The 22,520-nt window shown below is 40.1% G+C and overlaps 2 long non-coding RNA genes across 5 annotated transcripts in view; both read left to right on the top strand.

Moving 5' to 3' along the window:
• LOC137861987 (uncharacterized) overlaps positions 1-6,816 on the top strand; it is a 47,716-nt gene extending 40,900 nt beyond the window's left edge. Inside the window, exons 5-6 of one of the 3 annotated variants that reach the window (XR_011099995.1) lie at positions 2,821-2,854; positions 3,086-3,559. This is a non-coding gene — a long non-coding RNA (uncharacterized lncRNA). Of the gene's footprint in view, positions 1-1,066; positions 1,879-2,820; positions 2,855-3,085; positions 3,560-6,784 lie in introns of those variants that run through there. The other 2 variants (XR_011099989.1, XR_011099994.1) reach the window with 2 other exon arrangements.
• An 824-nt stretch (positions 6,817-7,640) lies between these two features.
• Positions 7,641-13,523, top strand: LOC137862015 (uncharacterized). 2 transcript variants are annotated; one of them, XR_011100008.1, is made up of 4 exons: positions 7,641-7,695; positions 9,094-9,218; positions 11,285-11,513; positions 12,185-13,523. It is a non-coding gene; the product is annotated as an uncharacterized lncRNA (long non-coding RNA). The 2 variants fall into 2 exon arrangements; XR_011100007.1 differs by having other exon boundaries at positions 11,282-11,513.
• The last annotated feature ends 8,997 nt before the right edge of the window (positions 13,524-22,520 follow it).

Here is a 22,520-nt window from a genome sequence, read left to right as displayed (position 1 = left end):
CTTCAGTGGCAGTAGGTTTGTGCCATTTTCAGAGTTTCTTTCAGGCTTTTCTGTGTGCAGCAGAGTTTCTATATGATGGAAGGGAGGCAGCCTGAAGGGTTTTCGTATTATCTGGGCACACGGACTCAATGCATGAATTTGTTCCTCAGGCTCAGACTTCCATTAAGTCAACTCATGCTGAAATACTAAGAACGTAGTAAAAGTGAACTGGGAAGAGATTAAACTGGTAAGACATCTTCTGCTACTTGGAGTGTGCATCAGACCTTTTCTTAAGCAAAGTTGCTAATGTTATCCAAATGCTAAGTGTACCAAAGGCATTAATTGCAGAGAAAATGAACTCCTTGACTTTGTTGCAGCTCTGATATTGGGGAATTTCTCTTTGTTTCAGTACTTAAACAACTGTCTGCAAGCAATAAAGTGAACTAGATAAGAGGTTTTTGATAGCTTTCAGGCAGGGCAGGGTAATGAACATAGCAGCTATAGATGTATGTTCTGATATCAAGGAGGGCCATTTGAGACAATCTGGTGGGTTTAGATTATATTGAAAAGTAATGTCTTGGACTATCGTTTATTAGATATTTTGATGTCTACCTTTGATCTGAAATGTGTTAATCTAATGAGTGGGTAGAGGAATATGGGTTACTATGGGAACAACATTTTTCTCTGACTTACTGCCCCAATTGGCTGCTCCAGCAATCGAAGCACAACACAGAATGGAGTGAGGCCACCAGAGACCAAACTGCATTTCAGTCTGAGAGGGAGCTATTGAGGTCGGGCGTGGGGTATAGATCTGTGGGAGTTGCACTGTGTTTGAAGCAAAACTGGAGGAGGAAGAAAAGGGAGCTGCAATCCAACCAGGACAAGGAAAAGCTCTGACAAAGCGAGAGTTGTCTTGTGCAAATGAGACAAAGGTTCTGCTTGTGCTTCTTGGGCTGTAGCTGATAAATGATTAAGGATAATTGGTACAACTTTCAAATCTGTTCTAGTGATTACTAATAAGCTACTTTAGTATTAAATGCCATTGTGACCTTCATTTGCTTCCTTTTTTTCTGCTGGAAACTCCCAGAAGAAGTTGTCAGTGCCAACATGAGAGTCTTCCTCTGAACTGAAGAGCAGAAATGCCTGCAGTGATGGCTTGTGATCTCTGGGATTGTGCTTTTGGCTGGGAAGCAGCATCCCTGTTTTACCAATAGTATTATCTGTTATCTGTTTGTGTCTCCTTGAAAACCACTGCACTAAATAGCACATGCGGAGAAGTAAAAGCTAAATTCTTGACTATTGCTTGTGTAATTAAGGGGATCACTTTTACCTGCACAGAAACATTTTATTCTTTTATTTGAATCCTCTCTCGTCTATTGCTTGGGCAAGCAAAAGGAAAAACACATGGTCATCCTCTCTGCTCAGTAGCTCTCAGCAACACACGAACATCATGTGGGTGCTCACCCCAACTTTAACCCCTCCAGGTGAGCAGGAAAGCAGTCTGCTGGGTGGTTTGTTTTTGTGACACCTTCATTCCTTGCTATGTAGTGGGTGCCATCTGGTTTGCCTACGGTGTGAGGAAAAAAGCTACGTGATTTATGCAGTTATATCAAATCAAGATCAAAGTCACTTTTTTTTTTTTCTTTAAATGAAAATAATTAAAGAACAATCAGTGAAATATATATTCAAGATCAATACCACCAACAATATAAACCACAATATTAGACATTAACAAAACCGTAAGGCATGTGTATGAATTTCTGAGTTTCAAATTGGATTTTGATTGGCACTATGTTACCACTTCGCCCCCTCAAAATCTCCCTCCACAGTCATAAATTTTACACTTTATTATTTTTTTCCTACTGACTTCTGCTCTCAGATTTCTCTTGGTAGTTTCTTGCTCCCTGTGTAATCCAGCTGATGGTCAACTTAAGGAAGGTTCATCATTGGTAACTTCCTCCCAGAGCTGTTGTTTTTGGGCAGATGTCCTCTTGAAGAGCTGCAGGTCTTCCCCTGATCCCACCCTCTTCCCAGCTGCTGTTTACCAGGCAGCATCACTGGGGGCCTGTGTGGATCCCCCACCCCTGCACTCAGTGTCTGCCCCAGCTTTTGCCATCAAGGCCATGCTACTTGGGCTGCTGCCTGCAGCCATGGTGCGCTGATTTCTTGGACTTCTGGGTTGTCATTCAGTTCAGCTACAACTTTATCTACATCTCTCTGATGCCATCTGAAATGCAATGTTCTGCTTATCACTTGACACCTCTGTTTTCTACCCTCTCATGAATGGGGTTTCCATTGGAAACCCCAGGAACTTGCTTAACTCTCAGTTCACCTGCCCATGGGCCCCTGTTGGAGGTGGGCTAAATGGCTTTTTGACATGTATACAAGGTGGGGACATTCTCTCCATGACTATCTCATGTGCCTTAGTTGCATCCAAAAGTTGGGTAGGGTCACACTGTGCCTAACTCTTTGGAAGCAAGGATTTGTAACAACGAAGGCTCTCTTTTTCCTGGTTTTGAGACCTACCAATGAAACTAATAACAACAACTAAATCCCCCTGCTTTCCCCATCTGCACACGTGTAACATCAATATCTCCCTACCTGCCTTCAGTAACTATTCCTCTCCACCTTTGGCATATTCCCAAGCTCTTCTCTAGAGAGCTTTCCATGGTGCAAAGATGTCAATACTACAAATAATTAATGTCAAGTGGCTGTCAATAACTTCTAGGTCTAAAACCATAACAAATATAAACCCTTGTTAATTAATTGCATCTCACTCTGAAATTTGAAAAGTGAGCAAATGGGGATGGATGGTATGGTGGTAATTTATTTTTTTTTCAGGGAAATGTTGAGAAGCACAACAGCCTTGGCACAGGTAGATCCTTATTACAGTTTCTTTATCTCCCACCATCTTCTGAAAATTAACCTTTTGTGTATATGTGTGTGAGATTGTTAAGGTTATAACATTTAGTCTACAGAAAAGGGGTGGCAATCATGATATATATACATATATATAAAATATTTTGAAGTATTTATTTTAAATATAAAAAGTGGAACCGCATAGAAAAGCGGCAAATAAGAAATTATATTTTGTTTCAACACACAGGTTTGTCCATGACCAGTTCCAAATTCTTCCTCATTCATACTAGTCCTTGCATCTGGAGTGCTTTCTCCAGCCCAATCCTTTGTCCTCAGAAGCATTTCTGCACCTTCAGCATGAGGTGGAAAGGCAAGCTCTGCATCATGGCACACAGATCTTGAAGTGTGTTATAGCAAACAAAATACATCAGACAAAGTTTCTAATACCATCATAACAAAAAGAGCCTGTATCATTTTTCATTATAAATATATCAATATTTGTAGGAGCTGGTGGTGCTTTTTGTTGTTGTTGTTGTTTTGTTTTGTTTTTCCCTGACATTTGTAAGGTAGATATCTTATAGCATCAAGCTTTCTGTGTTTCAAAATATTTTTTGCAAATGTGAGGGTAGAGAAGAGAGATACAAGAATAAATATTAAAACCTTAGAATGTGTTTGGGTTCTGATACCTAAAATAATCTCACTAAAAGGTCTAGGAAAAGACAAAGAGGGGATCTGACTAATTTATTATTACCTTTGGAATTACACAAACCTGTCTAATTCGGTGTAACAATCCTTGTCTGTACGTCAAGAATTGGGTAAGAGTGCAGTGAAAACAAGCTCCTTTTTGAGGCCTATTTTTCAGAGCACTGGTGACCATGAAGGTCAATGTTATGTTGTAACAAACAAGACCCGGTGCAAGAAGAGTCTGGGAAACACCTCAGGTTTTCCCATGCATCATGCTAGTGTTCTTCCCTTGAGCTTTCTGGCTTCTGCAGGCAAAGGGGAATGCGGCAGGCCTCCAAGAATGACCTTGTCTGGGCTAGTGTCACTGTGGGAAATTGGTATCTGCAATTCTTTTATCTGGGAGGAGAAAACAAACACAAAGAATGTGAAGAGGAAACAAAATATCTAAGTGGTTAAGAGTTAACGAGACTGTTAAGTATCTCTGAACTGAACTGAAATTAGCTCTGTTGCTATAAAAATAAGAAAAGGTCTCCAAAGCAAGCTTCTTAGTTTTGGTAGTGCTGGATATTCTTCCAGCCAGACAGCACGATTAGTCCGGTACAACAGTTTCTCAGATTACTCTGTGGAGTCTCTTTGGATGATGAGAAACTGAACAGGGCTTCAGTCCCTGGTGGAGTAGCCAATGTTATCAAAACATGGTGAGCTGCAGTGATTTCTACAATTACTCATGACTGATTTATCACTTGATTGTAGGAACACAGTTTAAATAGATTTTTTTTCCATCTCCCTTGCTCCCTAATTGATTTTTTTTTTTGAATGTTGAAGATGTGACTTCCTCTCATAAAATAGATTAGAGTCATTAAGGCTGTGAGCTGTTTAATCATTTTGCTGCATAATTACTGTTGCTACTGTTGTCTTCTGGTTTACACTGTTTCTTTATTAGCAGCTCTTGTTGCCAAAAGGCTTAAACACTTAGTAATCTGTCAAGGTGGTATTTTTTTTCTTTTTTTTTAAACTTGAAGACATTTTCAGCAATATCTTTGAGCACCTGGCCAGGTCAGGTGCTTTAATATTCACTTTAATATTCATCTCTGTCTGGTTAGCTTCATATTATGTATTTAATTACCCTTCTTCTAGATAACCACAGTTACTCATTCGTCATATAGAAAATGCGAGCAGGTCACACGTAACTATGTGAAGCAGTAGGAAATTAGACCCTCCAGACATAGTAGTGAGGATGATGGCCAGAAAGGACACATCAGGCAACCCTTCGTTAGTTGGCACGAGCAAAAGAGCCTGACCCAGCATGCGCAGTAAATGCAAGCTGTAGGGGTTTCCATGACACTAAGGAATTATACCACCCATTAGGGTCCCTGCAGAAATACAACCACCCTTCTCCCTTGTCTTTTGTAGGCATTTCCAATGCAGCATGCCAGCTCCAGAGCAGCTTGCCTTTCCCAAATGCCAGATAAAGCCATCCGTCCCATAGGTGGTGTTTTAGCTCTGTAAAAGGCTTTTGAATCTTAGTTCTTGCTGACTTGAGCTGTCACTTGCTGAGGAGTCGTGAGGCTATGCCACAGCAGCTCATGTGTCATGTGTGCCTCTGGCCACCACAGATAGGTAAGACTGCTGTCTGATGGTGTTTTGCTGCACTGATGGACATCAGTCTTGTCTGGGGTCAGAGCTGTGAGCTACAGCAATGCCCAGCCTGAGAGGAGCACTAAGCCAAGAAGCCCTTGTCCTGAAACCAGGTCAAGGCTCTGCTCATCACCCAAAGTTCCTGCTGGAGCCAGCAGGTTGGCTTCTGCACATCCCAGAGGTGAAATTAGCTTTTCTGGTGTCCTCAGGATGACTGGAGTCTGGAGAGCATTAGCAAGGTTTATAGTTCCGCACATATTACTGAGACTGTGGACGTGGCAGCTGGTCAGTAGGTAAAGAGTTTTGGTGGTGAGCAAGCGATCAATTTTCCCTGTCCTTGGGGGAGAAAACAAAATGTAATGGGATTCCCTAGACTTCAAGTAAGAAGAAATTTATCAGTGCTAAAAGACAGGGAAAACTGGGAACAGACCAGCTGGGGAACTGGTGGCATTTCAGCAGCTGGCAGGCACAGCAGAACGAGAGAGACAAGTCTGTCAGAAATGACATAGATATAATGGAGCCTCCCTCCTGGCAAGGCAGTGGCTCAGGCTGCCTCTTAATTCTCTTTCCTGGCTGGATTTCTGTATGGGGAAGTGCAAGCCAGAGAGAAGAAATGCTGTGATTTGCACGCACGGGTCTCCCCCGAAGCTGAAAACAAAAATGCAGAGTAAAAGTTGGCTTGTGGTTTTGAGGTACACAGAAAGAATGAAATCATAATGAGGGTAGCAAAGAATTATGACTGGAAAGAATGAGGAGTCAGTGACAACATGTGGAAAAGAATATACTTAATTTTAAATAAAATCTTACAGACTTGTATCATCTTTACTTTATAATTTTGTGTTGGGGAAGTGCTTGCAATTATTTCAGAATTCCTTCAGCCTTTTGGGGGTAAGCTTTTACATTGCTGGGAGTGACTGAGTTTCTTCGAGTGTCTTGTCAGTGCCTTATTTTATCTTGCCCAAGGTAACTCGCAGAAACTAATTCTAGGGTTTTTTTCTTGTCTACATGATAATCCAGGAACAATTCTGACAATTTCAGTACAATAGCCTCCTCTCAAGAAAGCTTTGATTGCACTAAAACATACTCCGAAGTGCTAATCTCTTATCCTTCTAGAGTTCATTATTTGGACAGATGAAAATTGAGTTTAAAGTGACCCATAAGGTCTTCTTGACAAGATATAATCTAGTTAAATTTTTGTAAAATTGAATTACGTGGACTGCATACCATGTATTGATTTAAAAAATCATCTTAATAGAGTCATTTAATATGACTCTTGACACGATTTTTTCTCTTTTGATGGACTCAGTTTTTAACAGACACTTTTATTTTTTAATGCTGTCACCAGCTTGATAGCTTCTCAGTCATATAAAGCTTTGACCTCTGTACTACTTCCTTGACTGAAGGAAAAACAACTACAAAGTTAACCACTCCTATGCCATTTCTGAATACATGACACTGACAAGAAGAAGTTAAAGACTACTTGGAATTATATGCTGAAGGACTGGTGCTGGGGCCTTTCAAGATGTATCCTCTGTGTTTCTGAAGTGGGATTTTTGGTAAATGTTGCTTTCAAATTTCCTTTTTTGTCATAATTTATAATCCTTAATTTGGTCTTTTTTTTCAGACAGAAACAAAGCCAAACAAAGTAGAATAGAAGGCAACGAGGTTGGTCGAGCACGACTTTCCCATGGTGAATCCGTGCTGACTACTCCAAATCATAGAATATCCTGAGTTGGAAGGGACCCTTAAGGATCATCAAGTCCAACTCTTGACACCGCACAGGTCTACCCAAAAGTTCAGACCATGTGACTAAGTGCACAGTCCAATCTCTTCTTAAATTCAGTCAGGCTCGGTGCAGTGACCACTTCCCTGGGGAGCCTGTTCCAGTGTGCAACCACCCTCTCTGTGAAGAACCCCCTCCTGATGTCAAGCCTAAACTTCCCCTGCCTCAGCTTAACCCCGTTCCCGTGGGTCCTGTCGCTGGTGTTAATGGAGAAAAGGTCTCCTGCCTCTCGACACCCCCTTACGAGGAAGTTGTAGACTGCGATGAGGTCTCCCCTCAGCCTCCTCTTCTCCAGGCTGAACAGGCCCAGTGCCCTCAGCCGTTCCTCGTACGTCTTCCCCTCCAGGCCTTTCACCATCTTCGTAGCCCTCCTCTGGACACTCTCCAACAGTTTCATGTCCTTTTTATACTGTGGTGCCCAGAACTGCACACAGTACTCGAGGTGAGGCCGCACCAGCGCAGAGTAGAGCGGGACAATCACCTCCCTCGACCTACTAGCGATGCCGTGCTTGATGCACCCCAGGACACGGTTGGCCCTCCTGGCTGGCAGGGCACACTGCTGGCTCATATTCAACTTGTTGTCTACCACGACCCCCAGATCCCTCTCTTCTAGGCTGCTCTCCAGCGTCTCATCGCCCAGTAGATAAGTAGTAAGTAGTAGTAGATAAGTGGTAGTAGATAAGTAGTAGTAAGTAGTAGTAGATAAGAACATTAAGAAGACACCTTCAGCTATGACCCATGGTTTCTGGAAGGTGGGCAGAGAGGTGGACAAGTTAAAATCAAGAACTGTTCTGTGGTGTTGGATAAGGAGGAGGGTCCCAAGTTTATCATTTCTTTCTCTGGTCCCATCTGTGGCTTTACTCTGATAAATCTTTGTTTCATGGATTTGGGACCTCTACAGACATAGCCTCTTTCATCCCTTTGCTCTTCAGTCACCTCTACTGGAAGCATCAGGAAAAAGTCTGATGCTTCATCAATTAACTGCTAAAACACATGGAAAAAGAGAAACAAAGATGGTCTGGAGGCCTCTGCAGGGACAATGTTTTAAATCTTGCTCTTGACCTTAAAGGGAAATTTGAACCTGTCCAAGAATGATGAGTCTTTGAACTCTTGTCTTTTAAAGAAGGTTGTTCCAATAGTAATATTGGTTTTTGAATGCTCTGTAGCACATTTACAAAAACGGTTCATCTGAGTTGATTGACAAGTTCAAATACATTGCAAATAGTTTGTCTGTATTTAAAAAAAAATAAATAAATCAGCTTGGGAGTACTTTTTTAAAGGTTGCAATTCTCATAAAAAAGCTTTTCTGGTAGGCAGATCCTAGTCATTTAAGTGAAACAATAACTTGGTTTCAGTTATATATACATATATATAATTAGTTGTCCTTTTTTCAAGATAGTCTTGCGGTGAGCCTGAGGTTGACAGTATTTGTTCGATTCATCATAATTACTAGAAATGCTTCATCCATTCAGAAGCCATCACAATACCCCCAGGGACTGCTAAGCTTTAATATTAGCTCTTTTATCTTTGAGTTTTCTCTCACATGATTTCCCCTTTTCTTTGCTGTAGGTGTCTAGTTTTTGTTGCTGTAATGTTGATTTTTTTTTTTCACTTGAAAAGGTAACAGCAATGATATTTCACATCTTTTATATGAATTTCCAGGTTCCAGTTCTTAAGTAGAACTAAGCTACTTCTTGATAAAATTATGTTGCAGGTTTGCTACTGAACAAGCTCAATCAATCAATAATTCCTGTTTGATAGAGTAAATAAATGATGTTGTGGTATGTGGCAATCTTTGGGTTTTCCCACCACCTAACAGAACGCTGGTACCAAGGTGGGAGTGTGGAAATAGAAAAACTGACAGGCCCAGACAAATGAACAATTAGGTTGGTGTACTGAGGTCTGTGGCAAGGCAGTAGAATAAGGTAGAATACGTGCGTGGAATATCAACATTTTAAATGCTAGTTTAAAGTGTCCCAGGAGAGCTGCTGGCTAGATAGCACACAGAAAATGAGCAATATTCTCATTACAGCAGATTAGGTTACTTATCAGTGGCCTAAATCTTGGGAATATGGGAAAATGAGCCCAGAACTGTTTGAAAATAGAAAAATATGCATATATTTATAAACCAAAGTCCTGTTTATTTTCAGGATGTGTATTTTCAAGCAACCGCTGGTCAAAGATGACGAGAATTGATGTGTTGCAAGGAGCAGTGTGTGGGAGTTTTCGGGAGGAGGAAGCTTGATGCCAGGTCACAGCCTGGCTGGCAGTGCCAGTAAGTCATATACATGTACCTCTTATGAGTCACAGATTCGAAATGTCATCATTATCCAGCCACGTCTGTAGGGTTACAAATGGTGAAATGCAATGAGAAGTGGATATATTTGCTTCAATTGGTTATTTAAGTAATTTCCCACTTCAGAAAACACAGACAGATGTAGTTGATATGGTACATGGTCCTGCACCTCTACTTTAGACAGCAGAATTTTGTTAGCACATGCTCAACCAGAGGTAAAAGCATTGCTAAAGAAATGGACTCCAATGAGGATCCAATTTTCGCTTTTGTGGTAAGTTAATTTGTTTGCTTCAGGATTTTTTTTTTCTGCTTCAGGATGTTCTTTCTTCCCTTTTTTCCCTTTCAAGCCAATCAACTACAAACTGGATGATAGAAAGAAAACTGGATTTCCAGTCATAAATAGGATTATTGACTAAATACCAGTTGCAGGATCTATACCGCTGATGTGTGAGCCAGAAAGAACATCTTGGCTGTGCAACTTTATTTCTATTTTCATAGAAGCAGCAGTTAAAAAAAAATCATTATCACTTGCGTCTGAGCTGATCGTGTTTGATTTGGAAGTCACTGGGATGCAATAAACAGGAAACCCCAGGGTGCCATTTTACTAAGACAGTTTTCAGAGAGGAACCACTGTTTCTGCTGCAAAGCACTGTTGATTTACATGGATTTTCTTGACACATGTTTTGGCAAAATGTATCAGCTTGTGCTTCTTAGCATCAACAAATAATACTTGACTTGCAAACGAGCTCCTTGGCGAGTACCCAGCCACAGGAGGCTTGGAGATTTTACTGAATAAAAAAGACTTTCATTTCATCAATTTGTGAGCTGGCACTGTCCCTGCTGTAGTCGTCTGCAGCCACTCTCATCCTTGCTTCTCAGGCTCTTGATTCTTGGGTATTGAAGCTATTCAGCCTGTTAGCTTTTACCAAATTCCACGCAATGAAAATTAAACATTTATTTTCTCAATTTCCATATAAATGTCTTAAAGGGCTCTCAAGCTCTTTTGTGCTCTCGTGTTTAAGTCACCTTTTCTACTGTGTGGTGTTGGCATCTTTTCCCTCACTTTATAAACCCTACATAATGTTCACCTTAAAAAGGGGAGGGGAGGGGGGGGGCGAGAAAAAAGACAACCTTGCTTTGTATTTTCCCAGTGCAGCTTTCTTGTTCATAATGAGCTTAAATATAAGGAGCATAAACCCATCTGGAAATAAAATTATTCACTAGGTTCACTAAAAAAAGGTAATTACATTATAATCAAACTGTCACTTTATGAGATAGTGGGAGATGAAATACACCGTAAGCTGACAAAAGAAGAGGACGGCTTTCTTTTCTAAATATCAGCTGTGGCACAAAGCAGTGTAGAAACTCTGAATGACAGACAGCGTAACCAGGGAAGTTCTTGGAGTTTGGGAGGGGGTCAGGGCACTAGGACTGAAAAGACAGGTTTGCTTTCATGTAATGAAATGGAGGAACTGTATGCAGGACAATGCATATGAAGGCTACTATTACCAGTAGAGAGGGCCCCCTCCAGTACGGGACAAAGGGCGGGAAGTACTCATTCTGATTAGGAAATAAATTGAATTTGTGCATCATGTTTTGCACAAATGCCCGATCTCTGCAACTGTGGTGATTCTTAAGGTAGAGTGATCTCCTTGTTTGCGTCACGTGAAGCTCTTGTGCCTTACCCAAGCTGCCAGCCTGTGTTCAGCAGCTAAATGGGCACGAGAATCAAGAAAACCTGTGTGTGTGAGGTCTGTTCTGTTCTTTGTTCCTGTGCTGCCTGTTCTTGTTGCCCCTGCAGCCCAGGTTGCTTTAGTGTGAATGGAAATGTCTTGGTGTGAGGGGAATTCCCAGCCCTTCCTAGCGAGTAGTACAGGTAGCCACTGGTTAGGTGGCAGCATTCAGGTGGGAGAGATTTTATTTATTGATCCTGGTTCTTGACCTGTGAGCTTCTTTCTTGTTGCGGAGTAAAGTCTTTTGGTCCCTCCTGAGGCAATTCTTTTGAGATGCAACTCTGTTCCCTGCTTTCCTTTCTCTGCCAGCAGCACATCCTTTACAGATGCAGCCCTGTTGGTCATCCTCGATCAAGCTGGTGGCAAACAGCAGGTACAAGTGTGTGGGGAGAGGGAGAGAACCTGGTGATGTGGTTTTGGATCCCTGCCTTGCCCCCGCAGCAGAGGCCAGGGAGGGGTGGTTGTAAGTTTGTTTTTCATGAATGGACCAAAGATGGTGACAGTGGCCCCCAGGACAACCTCTCTTCTGCCGGCAGCATATGTAAGTAAGCAGAATTTTTTTGCATATAGGGTCTTTCATCATGTAACTGACAAAAGCTTCAGGAATATGAATGAGGTTGAGCTTCTTGTAGTCTGATTTTGTTTTTGTTCTAGAGATAAATGGTGACACATACTGGGAGGTCTGTTCTGTGGAAGTGGCACAGCCGATACCTTTATTCAGTGTCTTGCTTTCTCTTTTCATGCTATGAATACAGTGACAGAACAACACAGCATGCTGTGCAGACTGTGCACAGTGTCATTCACTTCGTGCAGTGGATAAGGCACACTTTGTGTATTCATGCCACATATCTGGTGGGGCACTGCCAGCTTCAGAAAAACAGGAGCTGAAGGAGCTCACTGGAGACTCCCCAGTACTACAGCTTGCTTTTTCATATTTGAATCTATAATTAGCTTAAGTACAATTAATTTTGTTTTTCTGAGAAAAGTAGAAAGATTTCAGTTCCAAGAACATGAACACAGAACAAAGCTCCAATAAATAAATAAATAAATAAACAAACTGATCCTCGTCTAAATGCCTATGTAACCATATAGTCTCTGCTTTGACAGAAATAACAGCTTTTGTCAGAAGCAGCCTTTGACAGTACATTTCTCCCCAGATAAAAGTAACGGTTCTAAAGCTACTGTTTTTTGTTTTCTTCCACCGGACCTCAGCATAAGCAACCCCGCTCGTTAACTGCCAACAGTGGACTTCTGATGTGCTATACATTGTAAAATGAAGACCTTAAGAGGCTTAAAGCATCATCATCATTTCATATTGTGCAACTGTTGCTGGCAAGATTTTGTTAAAATGCCACAGTTTTCTCTTTATGAAATTCATTCTCCCTTAGACACCGTGGATAGTGTCAAATAATATCTTTTACCTTTTTCATGCAAGATGTGCTGGATTTAAAGCAAAACACAACAAAAATCAAAAACAAGAAAAAACAACCAACCAACAACAACCAAAAATATACGCCCAATCCTCCATTCTGATGACATGAAATGCAAGGAGACTTTTCTTGGCTTTGATTGTGGCCAGGTGGATATAACAAGACTTTCTGAAACAAAAGATGCACCTGTCCCAGTATCTCAGGCACTCCACATCCCATGTTGTTGTGCAAGGATGATGGTGAGGATGCTGGTTAACCTCCATGCCCATCTCCCTGGGAGCAGAAGAAATCACCATTAAAGCCCCGATGTCACAGCAGAGCCTTGGGTGCTTGGCAGTGCCTGGAATTGGTGCTCCCAGGTGGTGGATTTGAACCCTTTAAGGAAGTGGAGGATTAGTGTGTGCTGCTTGAATTCATTCCCTTTGGGATGCACTGTCTTTCTGGCTTTTTCTGGCCATCCTCAAACTGACCTCAAGTTGTAACAGAGGCTGGAAAAAAAAAAAAAAAAAAAAAAAAGGCTTCTAAACATATCAGATGGTGTTCTCTCTTTTAAAAATCTGTTTAAACTGCTGGGACTAGAGTTAAGTTGTAAAGGTCTGTTCGTGCTGTAGGTTCCACAGGGAGAGCTGAATTGAAGAAGAGATATAATAACATTTTAGAAAATAAACAAAACCCTTGAATGTAGTATTGCTTAACCCTAGCACAGAAAGATGCAGGGCTTTTACTTTTCCTTTTGTCAACCAAAATGTATTCACAGATTATGTGTATTTTTAAAGATAGCAAACATCTTTGGAGATGGTGTCAAAAAATGGTAATAAAGAATGCTCTCTGGCTTTTGGCTTAGCCTGAACTAATCACTATTAGAGTCACACAAACAACTACATCCTTCTGCTATAGAATGCTCTTTGCTCTCTGAAGATCATAGCAATGAAATAATTTAGTTCAGATATGTGACATTGTGAGGCTAAAAACTACTTTTTACCTGCCCGCAGCAGCTGCTGCTTAGAGGCATAAATAGCAGTACATGCTAAAGAGGAAAACACTGTCTTTCCTTTGAAGTGTTTTTTTTTTTTTTTTTTTTTTTACAAGTGAGGTCATGGAAGTGCACAGGCACAGTGCCCCAGCTGGACCCAGAGCACTGTTCTATCACAGTTATGGACAGTAGTAGGTGATGGAGGAGATCAATCTTAGCCAGAAAATCAGGGTGCAAGGTTACACTAGTAGGTTCACAACATTGTTACGTATGTAGGGAATCTACACATGAGTTACGAATTCTGGCCTGACTCAATGAACCTGGCTCAAGTTTTTGAGAATGTTTTAAGTTTTTTTTCTCTCCCTCTCTTCCCTCTTTTTTTTTTTCCCCTCCGTCTTTTGTGATGTTTCCTTCGGTTTCTGTGCTGAGTAGAAGACAAACATTTACTTATGAGCTGGTCTGTTGAAGTATATCCAGGGCCTGATGATTTTGCCTACTCCTGAAAGAGGCTTATTACAGGTAAAAACTGCTTTTTATTGTTTCTCTGCAGGATCCAGGGCACAAAGTCTCTACTAACAGAGCAAGTTTGTTTTCTGGTCAGTGGACGCCTCTGCTCAGTACTTTCGCTGAGGTTGTCATAGGTCCCTGAACCGTCAAAGAAGGTCTAAGCTTTCATAGTAACTGGGCCTGAATGCACTTGTTTTGTTTTGTCTGAAAGCTGAAACTTGAATTCTAATTTTTGGAATGTCTGACTATCTCTGTCTGTTTCTTTGGGTCATGTTGCTCTCAACCCTGATGTTAAGATGCATTGTATGGGCACCGTGACCCTAAAAGGGTTTCACCTTACAGGAAGTTATAGGAAGAGTAGTGATGCTAATAACTCACTCCTTTTCCCTTTTTTGGTTCTTCAAGTGTGCTGAGACTGAGGAAAATTAATATCACACTTCTTATAAAGCTGTCCTTGCAGCTGATGCAAAACCTCCTAAAAGCATGTCAAAACAACTTGCTTAAGCATGGCAATTTGTTAAAAAGTAATGGTGTTGGAAAACAATATTAAAATGAAATAAGCTCTAAAACCTAACTTCTGTAGGCCTGATACAGTCAGTACCTTCCACAGGTACAGCTGAGAAGCTGCTGATCTGCTTGCTTATTTTTCTGCCATAATTATCCTCATCTTTGTAAAACATGTTATTCCATTATGTTTTCCGTAGATTAAAGCCACAATTGCTAATAAACAAGATTTTTGCTGCCTCATTGTAAAATGCTTGTGGCATCATTAGAAGCAATCTGAGCTCTTTACATTCCTGACCTATGACTCAAAATGGATGTGTAATTCAAAGCAAACACAATAGGAAGGATTCTCCTATTCTCACTTAGTGTCTTAGATGAAAAAGGCAAGCCTCTCCATTATAATACTTAATAATAAGTTATGCGAAATAAATGTCTTTATTTTATTTATTTATTGTATGGTTCCAAGCTTTTTTGGTCTTGTTGGCCAGGACTTGTAATAGTTTATTTCTCTGTAATGTAAATCCTATTTCACAACACTAGAGTTCTGGCCTGAGAAATCAGTAGAAATCTGACCACAACATTTAATCTAATTCCTTGTTTTTTTGTTGTTGTGGGGTTTTTTTTGTTTGTTTGTTTGTTTGTTTTATAAGACTAAATATACTTTTCCAGCAGTCATTGCACCGTATGCAGGCACATCCTTGCTAGACATAAATTTCCTAGTAGAAAGTGGTACTTCCTTGAAGTTCAGCATGTGCCTTCAGTCCTGTAGAGAAGCCTGTACTTATCCTGTCCTTTCTGTTACATAAAGCAGAGCTCTGTCCTTAAAAAGCTTTTACACATCACCAACATAACCTTGAAATTAATCTTTTTTCCTTTAGCAGTCTCATATCTATAGCATGTAATGTTTCTATGATACCAGTTGAACTATCTTTCATGCTAATGCTCTTTGGCAGCCATACTGTGAAGAGGTTGGTGAAAGAAGAGGGATAATTTTATATGGAGCTGTTTTATACAATGAGTGTTGCTTTGATCATGTCCAAAGGAAGAGGGTGTGACTTGATTTTATGGAAGCTGCTAACCAACCCAGTAGAAATAAATAAATAAATAAATAAATAAATAAATAAATAAATAAATAAATAAATAAATAAATAATACAGTATCCTAAGGATGGCTTCATCTTTACCATGGTCTACCTAATTAAAAAGCTAATTGAAAATCAGTTCAGAATGAGCATTTTCCTTGAAGACATGATCTTTGCCCAAGCTTCAAGTAGCTCTTTTGAAGTATCAAAATATGTAGACAGTGTGGTCATGGACTGAGGCTGAGAGTAGACGACACCCAATTTAAGCCTTTCCAGACACATATGGTAACAAAAGCCTGGGCTGTTTCAGGATTTATTTGTTCTACAGGCAACTGTGAAACTTAGAGGAGCTTATGGGCTTTCCATCACTGAGACAGATCTGAGAGTCATTGGCATGGAAATGACATTTCAGATTGCAATAATGAGGAATGTATCACAAGGACATGAGAAGCACCCAGCATAATTCATGAGCTTTCTAATGGTCCTCCATAGGAAAGATGCTATCTTAGGTGAGCCATAATGTCCTTAAGGCTCTGCACCTGTTAAGGTTCGGGTAGCAACCAGAGAAGTGTAAGTGATGTTGAATGGTAGAGCCATAAAGTATTTTTATGAAAAGACATTCACAGAAGACAACCACTAACAGAAAAGCAGTGCTACTGCTGTTGCATGCATTCCTAAATGAATAACTGTGGTGAAAAGTAAGCCCAAGTCATGCCAGTTCACCTTCTCAAAGTCCCTCCAAGTTACCAGCCTGAAGTCCTCCAGTGGTTCCTGTTAGTAGTACACCCCATCACTCCCATCTGCACCTATTTGCAGATGAATGCCCATTTCACAGCTGAAAAGGAGGTTGGGTGAATTGTAGGGATAGACAAAATATCTCTCCTAAAACTTCTGCTTATTGCCTGAATTGTTGAGTTCACATGTTCTTTATTTTCTACCTGTCTCACAGAGTGTTCTGTTCATACCAGCCCAGAAATGATGCTCACATTATTATTAATACCCAGTTCTACTAAAGACAGTCAATAGTTTCCAGACTAGTATTTTGTTGTGTGTTCTTTTCAAATGTAAAAAGTATCTGTGTTTTTAATCTACATAGAAAAACAAAATTTTTCAAGAAGACTAGCTGCCCTGGCTTGATTGTGGCAAGATAAACTCTTTTCTGAAGCATGGAGTATAAGGTGGTGATTTGCAGCTGAACTGGAGCTTGCTATTTGTTCATTACCTTATTTTTCAGGTGTACTGTTGTAATGTCTGCAGAGAGGTCAGATGTGTAACCGTCAATCTGTTTTATGCAAATCACAAGTGGAAACATGGGCTTAGGTAAAGGGGATGTCATAAAATATTTCTGCGTTCTCAAGTGGCACATTATCAGAAAGGTCAGCAGCAGGACACACCGATTGCTCGCGACCTCACATTCATCATGACTTTCTTCCCTAATCCCTTTGCACTGGTTCTGTTCTACCTTTGAAAAATGGACTGATGAGCAGATAGCTGGAAATGGAGTCTGAAAAGGACTCCACAAGTTAAATTAACACTACTGGTGGTGGGTAACACCAGTGTTAATTCTTCCCTGTGCATTGGTGCTACAGTTTCAGATGCGGCGTGCATTCAGATGCATTTCTCAGAGGAGAAATGAGGCCAATGAGTGATTGTTGTGTCAAATAATAAAATAATTGTTTTTAAGCCTGCTGTAGATTACTATTGATGGCAAGAATTGCTGGGAGGCACTTGTACACTGAAAGGATCGGAGCAGTGCACAAGGACAGCTACAGCAAGGCTGGTGTCTGACCCCAAAACAGGGTATAATGCAGCAAAAGGGAAGGGGGGAGCTGTGTGAGATGCCCAGCAGTAACTCCAAGCTGTTATATTATTGGGGTTCTTTGCCTGATTTTTGGGTTAGTTTTCCCTGGGCTGACACTTTGAGATCATGCTCCGCCCTTCAGGAAAGCCTGTGCTGATGGCTGTTTACTCAGCTGACAGGCTGGGTGTTCAGGTGTTTTGGAAGGAACGTGGTAAAGGTGATAGCCATAGGGCCCCTCTGTTGAAGGAGTACCTCTCTTCTAAGAAAATCTTGAAAGAAAGAAGGCATAGTTCTGAGAGAAAGGACAGAGATCCTGGCAACAATTAAAGAAAAAAAAAAAAAAAAAAAAGAAATGGAATCAAAAGAACACATTGTTTCGTAAGCTTACACACATTTGTATCTGGGAAATGCATTCAGCACTGAAGTGCATTAGATTTGGTTCCCCTTAATGCCCACCACAGATATTCAGTGCTGTAGGGTCATCAGACAAGTATGTTAGGGACTGAGTTAAAAATACAATGATTGCACACAGAAATAGAAAAGGTAGGTGGTAGTTAATGGGCAAGTGCGTTGCATCTTTTGCTGTAGTGAGATAATTTGTTGAATCTTTGAAAGCCTTTGGAAATCCTTAGATGTAAGAATACCTATTCATTTCTTCTGAATTTTACTTCACTGGCTTTCTGCCAAGTATTTAATAGTGGGGAATACTCAGAAAGCATCAAATAAATTTAAAAAAATTAAAAGAGTAAATGGATGGGCACGTATACAAATAATTCTGTATTTGAGAAATCCTTTTTCAGATGAAATTTTTCAATTTCATTAACAATAATCACCAAATAACTTTGTTCATTTTTGTTTTCAATTTTATCTTGCTCAGTTAAACTTCATCATAATCAATAAGCCAGCTCTCACCAAGAGATGTAACACTGGTAATTATTAGCTTCGTCTCCATGGGAACAAAGTCATTTTAGGAATCTTGAAGTTCATTTTAGGGTTAAAAAAGGTAACAGTATTCTGCTATCTGGTATCATTTTGTTCTGTCTCAGTTTTTAAAGAATTAGGAAAGTATGGACTGTCTTTGAAAGGAGTTATTGTGTGGGTGTATAGACAAGAAGTTGATTATGAAGATCTGATGCCTAACATTTAGCAGCTGGTTCAATGTCAGAGATATGGATGTTAAGTGATAAAGATATTATTTATAAGTTTATAGGAAAGGGTGGCATTCCAGGAAAATTTCCATTTGTGATTTTGTCATTACCTTGTTGATGGTGGATTGATCCTGAATGTGATTTATCACATGTAGATATCGAAGATAGAGAGGATATGAAATACAGTACCCTTCTGTGAAATTCTGGTTCAACAAACCTGTTACTTCACATTTCTCAATTGTTTTATTATAAAGCTGTGGTGCTGCTTTCACAATTAGTTCAACTTGTCTGACTCATAAAACATAAAAAATGTCTGACTCTTTTCAACATCAGTCTCATAACCATACATAGTCTTTATCTGAGCCAGCAAAGAATCACAGAATCACACAGAATCACAGAATTTTTCTAGGTTGGAAGAGACCTCAAGATCATCGAGTCCAACCTCTGACCTAACACTAACAGTCCCCACTAAACCATATACCTAAGCTCTACATCTAAACGTCTTTTGAAGACTTCCAGGGATGGTGACTCCACCACTTCCCTGGGCAGCCTGTTCCAGTGCCTCACAACCCTTTCAGTAACGAAGTTCTTCCTAACATCTAACCTAAAACTCCCCTGGCGCAACTTAAGCCCATTCCCCCTCGTCCTGTCACCAGGCACGTGGGAGAACAGGCCAACCCCCACCTCGCTACAGCCTCCTTTAAGGTATCTGTAGAGAGCGATAAGGTCGCCCCTGAGCCTCCTCTTCTCCAGGCTGAACAAGCCCAGTTTCTTCAGCTGCTCCTCGTAGGACTTGTTCTCCAGGCCCCTCACCAGCTTCGTTGCCCTTCTCTGGACCCGCTCAAGCACCTCGATGTCCTTCTTGTAGCGAGGGGCCCATCCAGATGAGCACAGTATATATGATCCTGTTGTATTCAGTTGTAGATATGGAAAGATTGTTTGTTTAAAAAAAATAATGAAAAGAACAGACACCACCACCACCCCATCTTGTTGGAACCCTTGTGTACATGTAGTGGGTGTGTGGGGACTCAGATCTCGTGAACCCACCTGGGTGGTAACGGATCTCTCCATTGTAAGGGCCTTTGTATCAGCATTGTTTCAGGTGAGAATCCCCAGACTGCTCTTCTGCTGAATTATTCCTTCACTTCTTCCTGAATTCTTCCTACAATTCAGGCATATGCCTGATCCATTGCCATCAATTATTTTAAACTGCATACAAAGACAGCAGCCATTTCTGCATCTGCAGAAATGATTTCTACTATTTCTAGGTGTGCCAGCTGTGCAGAATTTGGACAATTCTGCATAGGAACCACCTGGGAAGTCACTGACACTGAGACAAACAGATCCCACACCTAGAATGCTCTTCCACATATAAAAGCATACAGATTGCCCCATCCACAGCCTCGACATATCTGGAGGAATTTCTAACATCGTCCAAAATTCCCTCCTGAGTAGCTCCTGCAAAATTATTCAAGTGTTTGTGATAGTAGATAGGTATTCAGTCAACACCATGCCTTCAATCCAATCTTTTTGGTATCAGTCCATTGCTTCTTCTATAGAAACTAAACAGGGATATGCTAAAATGTTGGCAGCCAAGGAATTAAGGGCATGAGTGCACTGGATACACATGCAGGTACAGCCCCGATAACCAACTACTCCACAATTATAATTATAGAACAAACTTGATCTTCTTCATCATATCTCACAAATTAATAAAATGCTATAACTCTTACCACATGTAGCAGTAACTTACAAGGTGTATTTCTATACTTGCTGCTGCCCCAGGACGTGGTAGATTCTTGCCTCTGAGCTTACACGAAAGAAATTCCATAATTTCTGTCATCACTAGCTAAAATTAGCCATTTACATCACCAAACTGAAGCTCAGCATATCCACACACAAAGCGTTCTTGCCTGCTCAAAGTACTGCCTCTGTAAATTGTGCAGACAGTTCCTTCTTAAACTGTGGGTTGAATTTCAATAGGTACTAAGTAAAAGCAGCAATATTTTCCAGGATATTGGTTTGTAAACTTAACATGAGCTACTTCGCCTTTCATTTTCTTTTTACTTATGACACTTATAACATACTTCTGTATCATTAGTATTTGTTTACAGTGTTTGAGTTAGTGAATAAAAATAAATTTAATAGAGCTTTTTCTGGTACAAAGACAGCGGAAGAAATTATTGGAACTGTCTTGACAGCTAAAGTATCCAAACTTAAGATGCTTCTTCAAATGTTAGTAATCATTCAGTATTTTTGATCTGCAACTTCATGTGGCAGAGGAATAAAAAGCCAAACTAAGGTTAAAGCAGCCTTTGGCAAACATAAATGAATGTGTAGAAGCCACACAATTCAAATTGACATTTTCTGCAAACAAAGGCAACTCTACACTGTTCAATAATTGAAAAATCCCTGTGGCATGAACATACATAATGATGGGCAGCAAAAATACTTCATCTTCCTTGCAGTGCTTGTTGTGGGTTTCATGACTGTAGCTTGCTGAATTATTCATTGCAAACAGTTCTTATTGTGGATGTGTCTCATTTTTGCATTCAGAATTCAAGAGATGTTGTGGCTCAGTCAAAAGAGGCTGTGATAGGATACTCACTGGGTCATCTTCAGCGCCCAGATACATAGCACTGAGATGAGAGAATTAGAATGTCCCTTTGTAGAATCACAAATGAAGCATTTAAAAATTCTGTTTTTCCTCCTATTTTCCTTGTATTTAGTCAGCAGTTAATCAAGCATGTGGTTGTCATATGATTTTTTATTTTTTATTTTTTTTTTAATTTTATGTGGTACTCAGCTTGCTATTTTCATTGTTCCCTAGTCTCACATCATATCTGGACATGCATCATGGCTCATGCATCTTTTCACATGTTTAGTGATGCAAACCCAGAAAGGGACTGAATGCAACCTGTGAAGCTTCACAGTCACAGTGTTTTCCCAGCTCACCTGTTAACCAGTTCAAGACTTTCTTTGATAATCTGAAAGACAGACAAGTATTTCTAGCATGTGTACCTGAAATTTGATTTCATATAACCATTTACTGCTATGGCTGCTCAGTCTAGTCATTTAGTTTTGTTTAAGAAGACCACAAATCATTTTATTCAGGTCACCAGCCTTGGAGCACAAGTTTCTTGTGGCAAAGCAAAAGTCATAGGAACATAACTGTAAAAGTACAGACAGTGTTTCACTGAGCATCAATCAAGTTTAATGGTGATCCCAGTCACCTGCTGCACAGTTAGTCTCTAAAGTGATGAATCATCCAAAAATCTAGTTTCTCATGACTTCCATCATCTTTAATCAGATACAACTAGAGTGTGACCATTTCATCTGTGGATAGTACATGCAGTCAGTGAGCCTTATTAGATGGATGTCAGGGGGGATGTTTCTTACTTTTGGTTGTGGTGCCAGTAAAGGGCTCAAATTTATTCAATTCTTTCTTCTTATTTTGTAAAGAAATGGGCTACAAAGGCCAGATTCTTGCTTTACATAGTGCTGTAAATTGTAAGCCAAGCACTTGGTCATGACTAGAGAGAAAAGCACTGGTTTTTAATTCTTAATAGTTCTTGTGTTTAACTAGTTTGTTTCCTTATTAAAACCTTTTTGAAAAGGTGTGAGAACATTCACCATGAAGCTTTACCAGTCTTTTTTGTGGCATGTTTCATTTCAATTAAAAATGAATATTTTATTTGGCACATTACTGAAAGCAGAATTTTTAAATACATCATAGGGTATCTTGAGAACTACATGATAAATTACAACAATCTGCAATATACTTGAATTTCCAGAAGGCTTTTTATGTTATTCTCATACAGATTCAAGGAAGGAAAGTTTCTTGAAGTTCTATGGAGGTGAGGAAGGAGAATTTTGCATTTCTCGCAGTACTTTTTTAGAATTTAGTAAGTCTTCTGAGAATTTTTTTGTATCATAAGCAACAAAATTTGGTAGTTAAGAAGCAGAAACAAAGGTAAACACTAATAAATCTACTTGATATAAATATGAATTACAACTATAAAAAAGGATTTATTTTCTCTAGGGATAGAGAAGAACATGCACCAGAAAGAAGTCCCTGATCTCAGGTATCTGTTTTCAAGATCT

Source organism: Anas acuta, chromosome 1, assembly GCF_963932015.1.
Source record: "Anas acuta chromosome 1, bAnaAcu1.1, whole genome shotgun sequence".
Classification (NCBI taxonomy): Eukaryota; Metazoa; Chordata; class Aves; order Anseriformes; family Anatidae; genus Anas; species Anas acuta.
The sequence above is the reverse complement of the archived record's forward strand: the minus strand, read 5'-3'. Positions and strand labels throughout refer to the sequence as shown.